This window comes from Triticum dicoccoides, chromosome 2A (genome assembly GCF_002162155.2).
Source record: "Triticum dicoccoides isolate Atlit2015 ecotype Zavitan chromosome 2A, WEW_v2.0, whole genome shotgun sequence".
Taxonomy (NCBI): domain Eukaryota; kingdom Viridiplantae; phylum Streptophyta; class Magnoliopsida; order Poales; family Poaceae; genus Triticum; species Triticum dicoccoides.
The window spans coordinates 215,977,342-215,995,410 of record NC_041382.1 but is presented as its reverse complement, the minus strand read 5'-3'; positions in this window follow the sequence as shown (position 1 = coordinate 215,995,410).

Here is an 18,069-nt window from a genome sequence, read left to right as displayed (position 1 = left end):
CAAGATTCCGAGTCTGATCGGGTCTTCCTGGGAGAAGGAATATCCTTCGTTGACCGTGTGAGCCTGTGATGGGCTAAGTTGGGACACCCTGTAGGGTTTGAACTTTCGAAAGCCGTGCCCGCGGTTATGTGGCAAATGGGAATTTGTTAATGTCTGGTTGTAGAGAACTTGGCACTTAACTTAATTAAAATGCATGAACCGCGTGTGTAGCCGTGATTGTCTCTTTTCGGCGGAGTCCGGGAAGTGAACATGGTTCTTGTGTTATGCTTGAACGTAAGTAGATTCAGGATCACCTCTTGATCACTTCTAGTTTACGACCGTTGCATTGCTTCTCTTCTCGCTCTTATTTGTGTATGTTAGCCACCATATATGCTTAGTGCTTGCTGCAGCTCCACCTCACTACCCTTCCCTACCCATAAGCTTAAATAGTCTTGATCTCGTGGATGTGAGATTGCTGAGTCCTCGTGGCTCACAGATACTTCCAAACAGTTGCAGGTGCTGATGATACTAGTGCAGATGACGCAACCGAGCTCAAGTGGGAGCTCGAAGAAGATCTTGTTCGTTGTGTTGTTTCGTTTCCTGTTGATCAGTAGTGGAGCCCAGTTGGGACGATCGGGAATCTAGCAATTGGGGTTTTTCTTCTTTTATTTGGTTCCGTAGTTGGGCCTTGATTGTATTCTGGATGATGTATGTTTAATTTGTATTTGTGTGAAGTGGCGATTATAAGCCAACTCTTTATCCCTTTCTTATTCAGTACATGGGATTGTGTGAAGATTACCCCTCTTGCGACAAACCTACCATGCGGCTATGCCTCTAAGTCGTGCCCTGACACGTGGAAGATATAGCCGCATCGTGGGTGTTACAAGTTGGTAATTAGAGCCATCCCCGACTTAGGAGCCCCCTGCTTGACCGAACCGCTGACGTTGTTGAGTCTAGAACCAAAAGTTTTGAGTCTTAGGATTATATATATCAGAGAGTAGGATTCTTTTTACTCCCCAGTCACTTCGTCGCTCTAGTGAGACCTCCTGGCGTAGAGTTTTGACTCTTCTCTCCTCAAATTTCATGAAGATATTTTTAGGATCACGCGGGTATCTTGAAATCGTTCCGATGGTTTTGTGACGAGAACATTGTTCTTGGTGCCTCCTGACATTTAGGGGTTGTGGCAGTGTCCCGGGGAGTTGAGCTCTGAGGTGTTGTCGTCACAATTTTATCGTTGTGGTTCTGGAATACCTGAGTTCGCCGACATCGAAAATCTCTTTTATGCAGTTGTTGGTGAGATAACCTCGACACCACCCAGTACTGGGGCGGGAGTTCGGGAGTATTGCCATAACTCGTATAACGGATGCTTTTCGAAGGTTGAGGTAAATGATTTCTGAAGGTTTCTTGGTTATGTGTTGAAGGATGGATACAGCTGGATGTAGGTATTGTTAGTTTGGGTGAGATATTATGCTTCCCCTGTATCCCCAACACCTAATTGCATAACCAGAAAGTTTCGGGAGTTTATAAGTGGGAATTCAACTATATCGTAGGATACCTTTCCAACAGACTCATGATACGATTCAGGGTCTATCATATGTTTGTTTCTAGCTTATTATGCAAGCTAATCCTTTGTTTTGTTTTGGTTTGTGGTATTCGAGTTGCTTCGAAGTCAAATGTTGATTCCATACCTCGCCTAAGCGGTGTTCTCATATTTCTATGTGAATACCAATCCTTCATGATGATCGAGATTGTCATCTAAATCCTTTTCAACCGGTGTGCTTCTCTTCAAGTGGATACAATCATTTCAACATTCGCAAGACCATCTCTCAGTTTTCTCAACGGTGTTCATTTCTTCTGCCCAAGTTGCCTTTGTTTTTCCCATCCTCCCACCCTTTTTCTCTTCAAGGACTCAAATTTCTTAATCAAGTACCCATCTTATGGATGTGAAGTTTCTTCATTCTTTTCCTTCATGTTCTTATCCAGTGATTCTCGGGAAGATACTAAGGAAGCTTCAAGTTCATCATTATTCGTTACTTTTTCTTCTCCGGTGGATTCAAGTCAAGTTTTCGGTGTTGATTGTATTCCCTTCCTCGCTTCAAGTGCTTTCATATGTTGGTGTATCTCTTAATCATTCACTTCTCGCTATTCAATTATTCCGGAGTGCTGAAGATGTCTTAGAAGATTCCCGTTTCCATTCTTAGTTCGCTCAAGTTCTTTTGAGAATGTTATCTCATTCAAGCAACTTAATTCAACCGGCGCAATCTCCCTTTCAAGTAATCATTCAACGGTGTTTCTCTTGAGTGGGCCCTAACCCATAGGTCTTTTCCCAGGATCTTACTTGACTCTTCTTTTCTGGAATTGCTCTCAAATTCTTTTCCAAGTTTGACGTAAGAATGAGTTATCATCAGTCAAATGCCTTCTCCAAGATCGTTTTCAAATTATTTCTATCGTTGGTTCAACCTTTCTAATTTTCATTCCGGAGTGTCTCAACAATTCATGGTGGTGTTTCTCATCATCATTCTCGGATTTGAAGACTGAAGGAGAGTTTCTCTGCAATCATATCCGTTCTTCCAAAGATTCATGGTTCTAGCTTAAGGCCATCCTCTCATATATTGTTTTCGATTGTGAAAATTATTTTCACCCATCAGGAACAATTCAGGAGTCTTTTCAGTTTGATTCTCCGGAGCCCATCATCTCAGAATTACTCGTTCCAGCCTTTAGCTCTCGTTCTCCAAATCTTACCAGTGCATCGCTCAAGTATTCTCTAATCAGCTCGTGATCTCTTCGTTCTCATGTATATGAATCCTAGTAAGTATCTTCATTCGTTTTCCAATTCTTCCCGGTGAATTGTGCCTGTTCTACGTTCATTTTCAATTCTTATGGTGGTTCATTCAAGAGTTCTATTCCTTGGTTATCATATAAATCCATTCGTTCTTTCAAATCCTGATGGTGGTTCGTTGAAGACTTTCTCAAGTTTGCGCTATATCTATCTTAATCCTTTCTACAAGAATAAGTAGTATGCCAAATCCATTGCTTGTCATCAATTTAAATTGGTGAAGGATAAGCATAATGTAATTCTTATTCTTGTTTCATCCAAGTGATTAATTCCTTATTCCGGAGGTTCATCAAAATTCTTGACTTCTTTTGTTCATCTTTCTTTTCCGGAGTTCCAAGTTTTTCTGCATTATCTCATCGCGAAGCTCCATCTAAATCATCGCAAGGCTTCACTTTGTGTTTTCAACCTCTCTTTCCTTTCGTTTGATCATCCTTTTGTTACCGGAGTTCTTCATGGAGGCTCTACATGATGGTTCATAAAGGGTTTAATTCCTTCTCCAAGTGTTCATCAAGATTCTTTTCAGAGGAGTTCAAGCATTCTTCATCTTGCATTCCAAAGTGCAATTCTTTCTACCTTATCTTTTGGGATGGTGATATGCCATTCTTGAAAATTTTCTTTCATGTTTCATGATTCACATGTTGTCAACAATGAGGTATTTTAAATCCGGCAATTTCTTATGGTGTTATCTTGGAAAAATTCACCTAAAGCCTTCCATTGGGAATGCTGCTATCATGGTGTTTGTCAATGTTCCAAGTTTCTCCTTCTCTTCTCGGCGAAAGAGTTTTCATCTTCGTGTTGCTCTCAAGCAATCAATCGTTTCCCGTAGTGGCATATATTCACCTCTAAGTTTTGAGCTGATCCCCTAAGCCCACAACAAGCTTATTCTTACCGTTGGTGTTCATTTCCCAACAACTCCGTCCAATCCTCTATGGAAGGATGTTTTCAAACTCATTCGAGGTAGAAGATGTTGTTTTGTTCTTCGTTACATTCAGCCTGTTCTATCTTTTGTTCTGGAGGCATTGTGATGTTGCACGCTTCGATCCATCATCCCATTTTTGTGAAGATCATGTTCCTTTCCATGCTTATCCATTTTAGCCGGAGTGTCATGTCCTTCATTTAAGTTCTCTCATCTTACCAGGTTTTGCATCCCTTCTCAACCGGAGTGTTGTCTGAAATCTTTCTTACCCCTTGTGCCATTTTTTTCAGTAGTTCCGGAGGCAGTGTGTTGTTGTTTTCATCAAGTATCATCCAATCTTCCCAAGTTCATATTCAATTCATTTCATTTACAGTCAAAGTGCTGCCCAAATTATATCATTCTTACTACTTCTGTATCTTGTTCTAACCGGAGTGTTGTGTCTATCATTCCTCTTCTAACCGAAGTCACATCCAAGTGCTTTCATTTTGCCAAGTTCATATTCTTTGCCTTCCATTTCCAACCGGGCTGTTGTCGTAATTGATCCTTATCGTTCCTTGTACATCTCGTTTCTACCAGAGTGCTTGCATGTACTTATTGTCCATTGCAACCCTTTTCTTATGTCTTTCAACCTACAAGGTTCTAGTAATGTTCCTTGTTCCACTTTTCTAACTGAGTGTTTTCAACTTTGTGCATCTTCGTTGTATTCTTCCTTTCAATTTGTTCAACCTCTCACGGTTTGTGGTCTCATTCGTTTGTCCAAGAAGCAACTTTGTTTTACCTTTTCTCTTCCTCTTCCTTTTCCCTCCGGTGGCATCCTAGATCTCGGGACGAGATCCTCTTGTAGTGGTGGAGTGTTGTGACGCCCCGAGTCCGATGCGCCAGGTGTCTTCCAGTTATTCGCTGTTTGTTGTCGTGTTATTCGCTTGCATGTTGCATCTTGGCATGTCATCATGTGCATTGCATCATCATGTTTTCAAAACTTGCATCCGTCCCAGCCTCCCCGTTCTTTCCGTTGTCTGTTCTGAGCCCAGTCACACTTGCACGCGCCTGTGGCATGTCCGAAATAATATTTTATAAGTGGCCGGAAAATGTTCTCAGAATGGGTTGAAAGTTGGAATGCTGTGTTGTTATAGTGTAGGTAGGCCGCCTGACAAGTTTCATCACATTCGGAGTCCGTTTGACGCCCCAACGGATAACTATAGCGGCAGTATAGCCGGTCTATCATCGGATGTTTCCGGTCTCCGGAAATGGTTGCCGGGTTGCTTTCCTCCTCTCTCTTCTCAGTCCAACCGCACACTTGACCTTCTCCGTCTAACCCTCTCTGCACAGTGCATCGACCCCCTCCCGCGTCCGAAAGCTGTCCCAGACCTGACCTGGGCAGTTGTCACCGTTGGACTCAGATCATCCCCTAACATCTATAACACATCTCCGTTTTTCTTTTTGGACTTCCTACCTATTTGTTTTTCGACCGTCCGATTACGATTGGAGGGACGAGGTAGCCCCTACCCAAAAATCCTATTACTATTTATAGTCCAACCCTAGACCAATCCCTAAAACCTAGGCTTCTTGTCCCATCGCGCCGCCACCCGCTCAATCCCCATCGGGATCACCAACAACCAACTAGTGCGCTCCACCAATCCAAGCCCCCGATCCAATCCACCATCCAACCATCTCCCTCGATTTGCGCCGCCGCCCAACCACAGCCACCCCCGCTCCTGCTCAGTTTCCCTCGCCCGCAACCACCTCCCAGCGCCTCCCGGAACACGTCGTGCTCCTTCTGGCCTGCCCGATCGCCCGAGGTTGCACGAGCCTCCGCTCGTTCACGTCGTGCATCGCCGCTCACTCTTCTATGCAGCCCTGAAACTCTCGACACCCCGCGTTCGTCCTGGCGACCAGCTGCGTCGCCGGAGATCCCCTTCAGTCTGCTGCCGTCGGAGACGCCACGACCGCGCCAGAGCTTTATCTCGTTCCCGACCATCCTCGCCGGCCTCCAGTTCGGCTCGCCCGCGCCGGGGTTTCCCAGGCGTCGCCTGCCTCGTCGTCATCGCGCCAAGGCCAATGCCCCTCTGCTTGGCTCAACTCGTCGCCGGCCTTCCCTGCCTCGGCCAAGTGGGGATTCAGCGCCTCGCCGCCCAGATCCAGCCGTCTCCGCGTCGCCAGCGCGCCCGATGCCTCCTCCTCGCGCGCCTGTCGCCCTTGCCTTCTCTCTTCTTCTCCTTTCCGTTCTGCTTCTCTGAATCTCTCTCTCTCTATGTCCTTGCCTCTAACAGGAACCAGCCGGCGCCACCATCTTCAGAGATGGGCTCCCGCCGGCCGGGTCCGACGCAGTCCCCATTTCCTCGGCCTCGTTCCCGTCTCCGGGGCGCCGCGCCGCCCCATAGGAGATCACCTCCGCCGCCCTTGCTTGTTCCTGACCGGCGTCGCCCTGAACCTGTGGCTGCCGTTTTTCTTCAGAAACGAGCAGGTCGCTCGTCCCGCGGCCGCTCGCGTTGACCGAGCCACTTCAGCACCAAGCCGCAACCGCAGCATCCATCAGGCCCAGTGGCCTCCCCTCCAACTCATGGGCCAAGCCCATGGTGAGACCCCCTTCAGCCCCTGTACACTGTCGGGCCAGAAGTTTTGGCCTATTTCACGTTTTTTTTCTTACAGAACGAATTTCCTTTATTCCAGGGGATTTCAGTTTTACACTAAAGCCCCTCTAGATCATGCATTTAATAAATCACACCCTGCGCATCACTTGTAAAAACTCTATATATGAAAGTTGCTTAGAATTTTGTGTAGTTTCATAATATGCCACTTTCAATCATGTTTAAAATATCTAAAATGTTGTTTGTGTGTATTTTGCTTAATGCCATGTTAAAATGATTTATTTCATAACTAAATAACCGTAGCTCCAAATTTAATAAACTTTATATGTAAATGGGGTAGAAAAATGTTTAGTTTAACATGGTGATATTACTTTGCATGTTTAACAACTCTAAAATATGGTTTAGGGCAGAACAGTACCAAATCCATAAATATGCATATGAGGATTTTCCGGAATTGTTGCTTGTTGTTCTGGCCTCATTTAAACTTGCCTAGATAGGTAGTTTTATTATGCTTCACCTCTTGCCATGTTTAACAACATTTAATATTGTTGTGTACCTAAACGAGATCGAACTAAATAAGTCATGTGGTGTTCCGTCAATATACAACTCATTGCATATTGAGCTCCACTTAACTTGTAGTTTTGCTTGTGCATTTTGCCATGCCATGCCTCATTAAACCGACATGCATCATACTTGGTTGTGCATCATGCCATGATTTTGTGATGGTTGTTTACTATGTTGTTTGCTTCTTTCCGGGTTGCTTCTCTCGTTAGCTTCGGTTCCGTTTCGGAGTTGTGAGGATTCGTTCGACTACATCTGTTTGTCTTCTCCATGGACTTGTTCTTCTTCCTTGCAAGTTTTCAGGCAAGATGTCCATACCCTCGAAATCACTTCTATCTTTGCTTGCCAGTTGTTCACTCTATAGCTACGCCGCGCTACCTACCACTTGCTATATCATGCCTCCCATATTGCCATGCCAAGCCTTTAACCCACCTTTCCTAGCAAACCGTTGTTTGGCTATGTTACCGCTTTTGCTCGGCCCCTCTTATAGCGTTGCAAGTTGCAGGTGAAGATGAAGTTTGTTCCATGTTTGGAATATGGATATGTTGGGATATCACAATATCTCTTATTTATATTAATGCATCTATATACTTGGTAAAGGGTGGAAGGCTCTGCCTTATGCCTGGTGTTTTGTTCCACTCTTGCTGCCCTAGTTTCCGTCATACGGGTGTTATGTTCCTTGATTTTGCGTTCCTCACGCGGTTGGGTGTTATGGGAACCCCTTGACAGTTTGCTTTGAATAAAACTCCTCCAGCAAGGCCCAACCTTGGTTTTACATTTGCCTCACCTAGCCTTTTTCCCTTGGGTTTCCGGAGCCCAAGGGTCATCTTTATTTTAACCCCCCCGGGCCAGTGCTTGTCTAAATGTTGGTCCGAGCCTGTCAGCCACCGGTGGCCACCAGGGGCAACTTTGGGTTGGCCTACCGGAATCTTGGACAATCCGATGTTTCCCTGAGAACGAGATATGTGCAGCTCCTATCAGGATATCGGTGCACCGGGCGGTCTTGTTGTTCTTGTTTTACCATTGTCGAAATGTCTTGTAACCGGGATTCCGAGTCTGATCGGGTCTTCCTGGGAGAAGGAATATTCTTCGTTGACCGTGAGAGGTTGTGATGGGCTAAGTTGGGACACCCCTGCAGGGTTTGAACTTTCAAAAGACGTGCCCGCGGTTTTGTGGAAGATGGGAATTTGTTAATGTCCGATTGTAGAGAATTTGGCACTTAACTTAATTAAAATGCTTCAGCCGCGTGTGTAGCCACGATGGTCTCTTTTCGGCGGAGTCCGGGAAGTGAACACGGTTCTTGTGTTACGCTTGAACGTAAGTAGATTCAGGATCACTTCTTGATCACTTCTAGTTCACGACCGTTGCATTGCTTCTCTTCTCGCTCTTATTTGCGTATGTTAGCCACCATATATGCTTAGTGCTTGCTGCAGCTCCACCTCACTACCCTTTCCTACCCATAAGCTTAAATAGTCTTGATCTCGCAGGTGTGAGATTGCTGAGTCCTCGTGGCTCAAAGATACTTCCAAACAGTTGCAGGTGCCGATGATACTAGTGCAGATGACGCAACCGAGCTCAAGTGGGAGCTCGAAGAAGATCTTGTTCGTTGTGTTGTTTCGTTTCCTATTGATCAGTAGTGGAGCCCAGTTGGAACAATCGGGAATCTAGCAATTGGGGTTTTTCTTCTTTTATTTGGTTCCGTAGTCGGACCTTGATTGTATTCTGGATGATGTATGTTTAATTTGTATTTGTGTGAAGTGGCGATTGTAAGCCACCTCTTTATCCCTTTCTTATTCAGTACATTGGATTGTGTGAAGATTACCCCTCTTGCGACAAACCTACCATGCGGCTATGCCTCTAAGTCGTGCCCCGACACGTGGGAGATATAGCCGCATCGTGGGTGTTACAGCACTTGATTCACCTTTTGTTTTGAGTAAACTTGCGACACCTACACATGCTATTGATTCCGATAGGTCGCATGTTATTGATGATGCCACTTCTTCTTTGCATGATACTTATGATGAAACCACTTCTTTGCTTGATACTACTGTGCCATTAGGTGAACTTCTTGATGAACAACTTGCTAGGGCTAGAGAGAATGAAATTATTGAAACTGATAATATTGATGAAAGTGATGATGAAGATTCTCCCCCCTAGATATGAATTGCCTATTGTTCCAGAGGGTTATGTTATGGATAAAGAAACTGGTAGAGACTTCTTAGCTTGCATTGATAGAACTAATCTTAAGAAATTATTAGTTAAGCTTAAAGAAAAGTCTTTGAATGCTAGAATGAAATATGACCCTGCTTTTGCTACTTCACCTATCTTTATTACTGATAAGGATTATGATTTCTCTGTTGACCCTGAGTTAATTACTTTGGTTGAATCTGATCCTTTTTATGGCTATGAATCTGAAACTGTTGTGGCACATCTTACTAAATTAAATGATATAGCCACCCCGTTTACTAATGATGAGAAAACTCGCTATTACTTTATCCTTAAGTTATTTCCATTCTCATTAAAGGGTGATGCTAAAACATGGTTTAATTCTCTTGATCCTGGTTGTGTGTGTAGTCCCCAGGATATGATTTATTACTTCTCTGCTAAATATTTCCCCGCTCATAAGAAACAAGCCACCTTAAGGGAAATATATAATTTTGTGCAAATTAAAGAAGAGAGTCTCCCACAAGCTTGGGGGAGGCTTCTCCAATTACTTAATGCTTTGCCTGATCATCCTCTTAAGAAAAATGAAATACTTGATATCTTTTATAACGGACTAACCGATGCTTCGAGAGACCACCTGGATAGTTGTGCTGGTTGTGTTTTCAGGAAAAGAACTGTTGATCAAGCTGAATTGCGATTGAATAATATGTTGACTAATGAAAACAATTGGACACTTCCCGAACCAACTCCTAAGCCAACTCTGAAAAAAGGGGTATTCTATTTCTCAGTCCTGGAGATATGCAACAGGCAAAGAAATCTATGAAAGAAAGAGGTATTAAAGCTGAGGATGTTAAGAATTTACCACCTATTGAAGAAATACATGGTCTTGATAACCCAACATAGGTAGTAAAGGTAAGTTCTCTCTATAGATTTGATAAATGTGAAATTCCATTTACTAAGTGCTAGCCAATGCTTGGATGAGTTTGATGACTTTATGGTTAAGCAAGAAAACTTCAATGCTTATGTTGGTAGACAATTGAAACACAATGCTGATATGCTTGAACACTTGAGTGATTATATGTCTAGAGTTAAAGGTGAACTTAAACTTATTAGTAAACATGCTTCTATGGTTACCACTCAAGTAGAACAAGTACTTAAACTCAGAATGATTTGCTCAATGAATTAAATAATAAGAAAAATGATAATGTTGTTAGAGTTATGACTAGAGGAGGTAAAATGACTCAGGAACCTTTGTATCCTTAGGGCCATCCTAAGAGAATTGAGCAAGATTCTCATAGAACTAATATTGATGCACCTAGCCCTTCTAAGAGGAAGAAAAAGAAAAATGATAGGACTTTGCATGCTTCTAGTGAACCTGTTGTTGACACACCTGAGAATCCCAATGATATTTCTATTTCTGATGCTGAAACACAATCTGGTAATGAACATGAAACTAGTGATAATGTTAATGATGATGTTCATGTTGGTGCTCAACCTAGCAATAACAATGATGTAGAAATTGAACCTATTGTTGATCTTGATAACCCACAATCAAAGAATCAACGTTATGATAAGAGAGACTTTGTTGCTAGGAAGCACGGTAAAGAAAGAGAACCATGGGTTCAGAAACCCATGCCATTTCCTCCTAAACCATCCAAGAAAAAGGATGATGAGGATTTTGAGCGCTTTGCTGAAATGATTAGACCTATCTTTTTGCATATGCGTTTGACTGATATGCTTAAAATGAATCCTTATGCTAAGTATATGAAGGATATTGTACTAATAAAAGAAAGATACTGGAAGCTGAAATTTCCACCATGCTTGCTAATTATACTTTTAAGGGTGGAATACCAAAGAAACTTGGAGATCCCAGAGTACCAACTATACCATGCTTCATTAAAAGAAACTATGTTAAAACTGCTTTATGTGATCTTAGAGCCGGTGTTAGTGTTATGCCTCTCTCTTTATATTGTAGACTTGACTTGAATAAGTTGACATCTACTGAAATATCTTTGCAAATGGCTAATAAATCAATTGCTATACCTGTCAGTATTTGTGAGGATGTGCCTATTGTGGTTGCAAACGTTACTATTTTAACGGACTTTGTTATTCTTGATATTCCTGAGGACGATAGTATGTCCATTATTCTTAGAAGACCCTTTTTGAATACTGCAGGGGCTGTTATTGATTGCAACAAAGGCAATGTCACTTTTCATGTTAATGGTAATGAGCATACGGTACACTTTCCGAGGGAACAACCTCAAGTCCACAATATTAATTCTATTGGAAAAATTTCAACAATTACTATTGGAGGTTTTGAATTTCCTCTTCCTACTGTCAAGAAGAAATATGATATTCTTATTGTGGGGGATGTGCATATCCCCGTTGAGGTAACCTAGTGTTATTCGAAATTTCTCCGGTTTCATGTTATTCGAAACGAGTTTGTTAACAAAACCTGATCAACCTTGTTAGTGGATTCCTTTTGATGAGCATGAGATGGATGAAGTTAGAAAACACAACTCTTTGTACCCTCTTTTTACGTTCTGATATTTATATTAAATAAAGTAAAAATAGTATTTTCTGTTTGTTTTCTGAATTATCCATGCAATAAAAAATACCTCGAAAATAAAAGTTCTCCAAATGCCCTGAAATTTAAATATGATTTTTTCTAGAATATTTGAGAATATCTGGCACTGAGAAAAACAGCAGGGGAGCAACCACGTGCCCACGAGGGTGGAGGGAGCGCCCACCCCCTGGGCGCGCCCCCTGCCTCGTGGACCCCACATGGGTCTCCTCCACTTATTCCAGCCACCACACACTCCTTCTTCCTCCCAAAAAATCATTATCCAACTCAAACCCGAGTTCTTGCTCATCTTGCTGGCATTTTTGATCTCCTTGCTCAAAGCTCCATTCACAAAACTGCTTTGGGGGATTGTTCTTCAGTATGTGACTCCTCCAATGGTCCAATTAGTTTTTGTTCTAGTGCTTTATTCATTGCAAATTTTTGCTGCTTAGGTGACCATGTTCTTGAGCTTGCATGTCAAATTTATATGGTCAAAAGTAGTTTTAATGCATGATATAGCCTCTAGGCACCTGTAGGAGTAGTTGCTATCAATTTTGTTGAGTTTGGCTCACTTTTATTTTAAGTTACTAAAAATTTCAGAAATTTTTCAGTGGAAGAAATATGTTTACGAAAATGTACCAAGGTGGTTCCTCAAGGAAGCAAGGACCTAGGCCCGCAATATGCGAGGCGGACAATGAACTACCAAGAGATGCTCAAGTGCGGCCTTGTGAATGGTCGTCCGAGGACTTCATGGTTCGGGCAGGGATTAAGGAGGAATTTGAAGCATATGTGCGTAACGCCGATCTTGAGAGCTTCGTGCCAGATAAGTGTCGTCAGTACCTCTATTTAACTGATTCATTTGTGAGAAGGTTTAAATTTACATCATCGCGCAACTCTCAAACTGTCCTATTTGATCTTTATGATAAATCTTATACCATGGACTTAGAAGATTTTAATACCGCTTGTAAACTCTGAAGGAAATATGCCCTAGAGGCAATAATAAAGTTATTATTTATTTCCTTATTTCATGATAAATGTTTATTATTCATGCTAGAATTGTATTAACCGGAAACATAATGCATGTGTGAATACGTAGACAAACAGAGTGTCACTAGTATGCCTCTACTTGACTAGCTCGTTGATCAAAGATGGTTATGTTTCCTAACCATAGACATGAGTTGTCATTTGATTAACGGGATCACATCAATAGGAGAATGATGTGATTGACTTGACCCATTCCGTTAGCTTAGCACTTGATCGTTTAGTATGTTGCTATTGCTTTCTTCATGACTTATACATGTTCCTATGACTATGAGATTATGCAACTCCCGTTTACCGGAGAAACACTTTGTGTGCTACCAAACGTCACAACGTAACTGGGTGATTATAAAGGTGCTCTACAGGTGTCTCCGAAGGTACTTGTTGGGTTGGCGTATTTCGAGATTAGGATTTGTCGCTCCGATTGTCGGAGAGGTATCTCTGGGCCCTCTCGGTAATACACATCACTTAAGCCTTGCAAGCAATGCAACTAATAAGTTAGTTGCAAGATGATGTATTACAGAACGAGTAAAGAGACTTGCCGGTAACGAGATTGAACTAGGTATTGAGATACCGACGATCGAATCTCGGGCAAGTAACATACCGATGACAAAGGGAACAACGTATGTTGTTATGCGGTCTGACCGATAAAGATCTTTGTAGAATATGTAGGAGCCAATATGAGCATCTAGGTTCCGCTATTGGTTATTGACCGGAGACGTGTCTCGGTCATGTCTACGTTGTTCTCGAACCCATAGGGTCCGCACGCTTAACGTTACAATGACAGTTTCATTATGAGTTTATATATTTTGATGTACCGAAGGTTGTTCGGAGTCCCGGATGTGATCACGGACTTGACGAGGAGTTTCGAAATGGTCGGGACATAAAGATCGATATATTGGACGACTATATTTGGACACCGGAAAGGTTCCGGGTAAGATTGGGACAATACCGGATCACCGGGAGGTTATCGGAACCCCCCGGGAGGTATATGGGCCTTATTGGGCCTTAGTGGAAAGGAGGGGAAAGGAGCAAGGGAAGGGGCGCCCCCCCAAGCCCAATCCGAATTGGGAGGGGGCCGGCCCTCCCTTTCCTTCCTCCCTCCTTCCTCTTCCTTCCCTCTCCTACTCCTAATAGGAAAAAGGGGAGTCCTACTCCCGGTGGGAGTTGGACTCCCACCTTGGGCGCGCCACCCTCCTTGGCCAGCCCCCTCCTCCACTCCTTTATTATACGGGGGCAGGGGGGTACCCCAGAGACACAACAATTGATCATTGATCTCTTAGCCGTGTGCGGTGCCCCATCCACCATAATCCTTGATAATATTGTAGCGGTGCTTAGGCGAAGCCCTGCGACGGTAGAACATCAAAATCGTCACCACGCCGTCGTGCTGACGGAACTCATCCCCGACACTTTGCTGGATCGGAGTCCGGGGATCGTCTTCGAGCTGAACGTGTGCAAAAACTTGAAGGTGCCGTAGTTTCGGTGCTTGATCGGTCGGGCCGTGAAGACGTACGACTACATCAACCGCATTGTTATAACGCTTCCGCTTCCGGTCTACGAGTGTACGTAGACAACACTCTCCCCTCTCGTTGTTGTGCATCACCATGATCTTGCGTGTGCGTAGGAATGTTTTTAAAATTACTACGTTCCCCGACAGTGGCATCTGAGCCTAGGTTTTATGCGTTGATGTAATATGCACGAGTAGAACACAAGTGAGTTGTGGGCGATATAAGTCATACTGCTTACCAGCATGTCATACTTTGGTTCGACGGTATTGTTGGATGAAGCGGCCCAGACCGACATTACGCGTATGCTTACGCGAGACTGGTTCTACCGACGTGCTTTGCACACAGGTGGCTGGCGGGTGTCAGTTTCTCCAACTTTAGTTGAACCAAGTGTGGCTACGCCCGGTCCTTGTGAAGGTTAAAACAACACCAACTTGATAAACTATCGTTGTGGTTTTTGATGTGTAGGTAAGATTGGTTCTTGCTAAGCCCATAGCAGCCACGTAAAACTTGCAACAACAAAGTAGAGGACGTCTAACTTGTTTTTGCAGGGCATGTTGTGATGTGATATGGTCAAGGCATGATGCTAAATTTTATTGTATGAGATGATCATGTTTTGTTGAAGTTATCGGCAACTGGCAAAAGCTTTACGGTTGTCTCTTTATTGCATAAGATGCAAGTGCCAAATAATTGCTTTACTTTATCGCTATGCGATAGCAATAGTTGCAAGAGCAATAGTTGGCGAGACGACCATATGACGACACATTGATATAGATCAAGATGATGGAGATCATGGTGTCATGCCGGTGATGACAGAGATCATGAGGGTACTTTGGAGATGGAGATCAAAGGCACAAGATGATGATGGCCATATCATGTCACATATTTTGATTGCATGTGATGTTTATCTTTTATAGATCTTATTTTGCTTAGTTCGACAGTAGCTTTATAAGATGATCTCTCACTAAATTTCAAGATAAAAGTGTTCTCCCTGAGTATGCACCATTGCCAAAGTTCATCGTGCCCAGAAACCACGTGATGATCGGGTGTGACAAGCTCTACGTCCATCTACAACGGGTGCAAGCCAGTTTTGCACACGTAGAATACTCAGGTTAAACTTGACGAGCCTAGCATATGCAGATATGGCCTCGGAACACTGAGACCGAAAGGTCGAGCGTGAATCATATAGTAGATATGATCAACATAGTGATGTTCACCATTGAAAGCTACTCCATTTCACGTGATGATTGGTTATGGTTTAGTTGATTTGGATCACGTGATCACTTAGAGGATTAGAGGGATGTCTATCTAAGTGGGAGTTCTTAAGTAATATGATTAATTGAACTTAAATTTGTCATGAACTTAGTCCTGGTAGTATTAGCATATCTATGTTGTAGATCAATAGCTCGCGTTGTTGCTTCCCTATGTTTATTTTGATATGTTTCTAGAGAAAAATTATGTTGAAAAATGTTAGTAGCAATGATGCGGATTGGATCCGTGATCTGAGGATTATCCTCATTGCTGCATAGAAGAATTATGTCCTTGATGCACCGTTAGGTGACAGACCTATTGCAGGAGCAGATGCAAACGTTATGAACGTTTGGCTAGCTCAATGTGATGACTACTTGATAGTTTAGTGCACCATGCTTAACGGCTTAGAATTGGGACTTCAAAGACGTTTTGAACGTCATGGACCATATGAGATGTTCCAGGAGTTGAAGTTAATATTTCAAGCAAATACCCGAGTTGAGAGATATGAAGTCTCCAACAAGTTCTATAGCTAAAAGATGGAGGAGAATCGCTCAAGCAGTGAGCATGTGCTCAGATTGTTTGGGTACTACAATCGCTTGAATCAAGTGGGAGTTAATCTTCCAGATAAGATAGTGATTGACAGAATTCTCTAGTCACCATCACCAAGTTAGTAGAACTTCGTGATGAACTATAATATGCAAGGGATAACGGAAACAATTCCCAAGCTCTTCGTGATGCTAAAATCGACGAAGGTAGAAATCAAGAAAAACATCAAGTGTTGATGGTTGACGAGACCACTAGTTTCAAGAAAACAGCAAAGGGAAGAAGGGGAACTTCAAGAAGAAACGGCAAGCAAGTTGCTGCTCAAGTGAAAAAGCCCAAGTCTGGACCTAAGCCTGAAACTGAGTGCTACTACTGCAAAGGGACTGGTCACTGGAAGCGGAACTACCCCAAGTATTTGGTGATAAGAAGGATGGCAAACTGAACAAAGGTATATTTGATATACATGTTATTGATGTGTACTTTACTAGTGTTTGTAGCAACCCCTCAGTATTTGATACTGGTTCAGTTGCTAAGAGTAGTAACTCGAAACGGGAGTTGCAGAATAAACATAAACTTGTAAAGGGCGAGGTGACGATGTGTGTTGGAAGTAGTTCCAAGATTGATATGATCATCATCGCACACTCCCTATACTTTCGGGATTAGTGTTGAAACTAAATAAGTGTTATTTGGTGTTTGCGTTGAGCATGAATATGATTTGATCATGTTTATTGCAATAGGGTTATTCATTTAAGTTAGAGGATAATTGTTGTTCTGTTTACATGAATAAAACCTTCTATGGTCATACACACCAACGAAAATGGTTTGTTGGATCTCGATCATAATGATACACATATTCATAATATTGAAGCCAAAAGATGCAAAGTTAATAATGATAGTGCAACTTGTTTGTGGCACTGCCGTTTAGGTCATATTGGTGTAAAGCGCATGAAGAAACTCCATGTTGATGGACTTTTGGAATCACTTGATTATGAATCACTTGATGCTTGCGAACCATGCCTCATGGGCAAGATGACTAAGACTCCGTTCTCCGGAACAATGGAGCGAGCAACTGACTTATTGGAAATAATACATACTGATGTACGCGGTCCGATGAGTGTTAAGGCTCACGACAAGTGTCGTTATTTTCTGACCTTCACAGATGATTTGAGCAGATATGGGTACATTGTAACATCCCAAATTTTCAATTTGGAATGTTATACATTAGATCATCATGCATATCTTATTTTCTTGCATTTTGGTCGATCCTAGAAATTTCACGCAACTCAAGGACCTTCGGAGAGAGTTGGAGATTTCGTTATTTTCATATTTGAGAGTTTTCTCGAATTGAAAAGAGGATCATTTGATTTATTTATTTCATCTTCAATAATTTTTCCGATATCAAAAATATAAGAGAGGGAATAATATGACTTTCCCAAAATTGAGGAAAAATGAAGAGTTAATAAATAGATCAAAATTTTGTTTGCTGGAGTTTATTTGCATTTTATTTGGATAGGGAAAAATGCGCGTTTTCAAAAATTGCATTTTAGGCCCGGAGAAAAGTTCATTTTGTTCGGCTCATTTTTAGGAGTCGGGGAAAATTTACTTTAGATTTTTCGGAGTTCGTTTAGTTCTCCTTTTGTTCTTTTTCTGCGCGCGGAACCAGTTTAAAAAAAAGAAGGAATCCCGCCAGGCCAGCCGGGCCAAAGGCCCAGCCAGCCGGCCACCCCAGCCTCCTGCGCGCCAGGCCATCACCCTGCGCGCGTGCCAGCGCAGGTAGCCAGCGCCCAGGCCGCCGTCGCCCTGGCCGAGTCCCAGCGGGACTTAGGTCGGTTAGCCCCTCCCTTTTCCTTTGTTCTGTTTTCCTTTTTCTTTTAGGATTCCTATTCCTAGTCTATTTCTTGTCCCCTACCCCAAGTCTCCTCTCCCCTCACCTATATAAATACCCCCACACCCCCCTCCAACACATCAAATCAAACCCCAAGCACCTCTCCTCCCCAAAGCCGCGCCTCACCCCGTGCCTATAGCCGCGCCGCCCCTCACCGTCGCCGCCCTTGTGCATCGCCGCCGCATAGCCGCCGCCTTAGCCGCGCCGCCGCCACCATAGCCGCGCCCCACCCCACGCCCCT